Here is a 2,500-nt window from a genome sequence, read left to right as displayed (position 1 = left end):
CAAACATTAACGGAGAGAGTTCCTTGGACTTGCTTTAAATGTACATATTAGATATGTTGGAATCTCTCTCCTTTAGAAGTTTCCCCAGCCTTAAAACTTCTTTCATTTTTACTCCTCTCTCCATACTTATTTTCCTCTCTGAACGTATCAGAGAGGATTTTATTTCTGACACCTCTTGACTTTTCTTAAATTCAGGGACGTAATTTTGTTCATAATTCAGTGGACTTTTGTGTATTTTATACTTTAAATATTTCCAAACAGTCTCCCTTCTAAAAGTGATAGAACGAATTTTCGTCTAACACTACTTTCTTGGTTCAAAAATTTTATACAATCTTATAACTTTTTCAGTTTTAACAAATTTTGGTTACAGACAGTTGATGCTCAGTTTGTACAAGTATGCAACATTTATAAGTGCATACAGGTCACCAGCCTTATATTACAAGGCTCACCACATATGGGCCATTCGGTCTTAGACACCGACCCGTGGTAATGCTGTGTGGAGATTAATAATAATCCGCAACGGAAAACCGGAACGAGAATAGTCGAGAAAGTATATTCTCGAGGAGCGGTAGACTGCTTTTCAACCGAAGTCATAAAAGAGCCACACGCTCGACGCTACTCCCGACCGGTCCGAGCGAACCGAAAGTGCCTTCCTATAAATACCGAACGGCCGGCCGCTAGGTCGGCGACGCATGGGCTTACGCCCAGGCGTATGCCTGTGCAAACCGCCGTGAGAGCGTACCATCCCGCCGGCACGGTAAAACTTAGACTGAAAATATCGTCGAACATATCCTTTCATTTTATAACGTTCTATACATGAAAATTAATAAATTAACATGCAGGACATAATAAATTCACATTCTCATGTAAATCATGGGTTTAATTAATATTTTAAAAAATTTTAAAACCGCCCAGAACCGATGAGATGAAAATATTAAAACGATATTTTTGCATTTTCTTACGGTAAAACATTAACAAATAAGCGACTATAGCAATATAAAACTCCATTTGTAATTTAATTAATCAAAATTAATATTTTTTTTTGATTTTTCAGCGATCCAGAACCGATGAGACGAAAACATTAAAACGATATTTTTGCATTTTCTTACGACAAAACATTAACAAATACGAGACTATAACAATATAAAACTACATATGTAATTTAATTAATCAAAATTAATAATTTTTTTTGATTTTTCAGTGATCCAGAACCGATAAGTCGAAAATTTTAACAATCATATTTTTGCATTCTGTACCGTGGATCCATCGTTAAACGCTATTAAACTAACGTCCGTGATGGTATAAATGCAGATTTTCGCTCCGTTTAGCCAAAATAACGAACTTTAGGTGCGCTCCGAAATATTTCAAAGTCCCAGCGGCGTATTGCTTCGCCTCTTAGAACCGATTAGTCGAAAATTTTAACAATCATATTTTTGCATTCTGTACCGTGGATCGATCGTTAAACGCTATTGAACTAACGTCCGTGATGGTATAAATGCAGATTTTCGCTCCGTTTAGCCAAAATAACGAACTTTAGGTGCGCTCCGAAATATTTCAAAGTCCCAGCCGCGTATTGCTTTGCCCCGAAATTTTTCAAAGTTCCAGCGGCGTGTTGCTTTCAAAGTGCCTCCCTCTAAATACCGATCGGCAGGCCGCTAGGTCGGCGACGCACGGGCTTACGCCCAGGCGTATACGGGGGCAAATCGCCGTGAGAGCGTGCGATTTTGACTTTCGCAATAAGATAGTCTCCTTTATGAAAAGGAGCGTACACGTCTCCCAAAAAAAAAAACAGTTTCATGACGATCAATGTAGTTCTTGATCGAAATGTATCATAGGACGAAGATTTTATCGAAAAGTACGAACTTTGGCGACGCATCGAAATTTTTCAAAGTTCCAACGGCGTGTTGCTTTCAAAGTGCCTCCCTCTAAATACCGATCGGCAGGCCGCTAGGTCGGCGACGCACGGGCTTACGCCCAGGCGTATACGGGGGCAAATCGCCGTGAGAGCGTGCGATTTTGACTTTCGCAATAAGATAGTCTCCTTTATGAAAAGGAGCGTACACGTCTCCCAAAAAAAAAAACAGTTTCATGACGATCAATGTAGTTCTTGATCGAAATGTATCATAGGACGAAGATTTTATCGAAAAGTACGAACTTTGGCGACGCATCGAAATTTTTCAAAGTTCCAACGGCGTGTTGCTTTCAAAGTGCCTCCCTCTAAATACCGATCGGCAGGCCGCTAGGTCGGCGACGCACGGGCTTACGCCCAGGCGTATACGGGGGCAAATCGCCGTGAGAGCGTGCGATTTTGACTTTCGCAATAAGATAGTCTCCTTTATGAAAAGGAGCGTACACGTCTCCCAAAAAAAAAAACAGTTTCATGACGATCAATGTAGTTCTTGATCGAAATGTATCATAGGACGAAGATTTTATCGAAAAGTACGAACTTTGGCGACGCATCGAAATTTTTCAAAGTTCCAACGGCGTGTTGCTTTCAAAG

The sequence above is a fragment of the Osmia lignaria genome, unplaced genomic scaffold (assembly GCF_051020975.1).
Source record: "Osmia lignaria lignaria isolate PbOS001 unplaced genomic scaffold, iyOsmLign1 scaffold0007, whole genome shotgun sequence".
Lineage (NCBI taxonomy): Eukaryota > Metazoa > Arthropoda > Insecta > Hymenoptera > Megachilidae > Osmia > Osmia lignaria.
Note: the sequence above shows the minus strand (reverse complement) of the source record.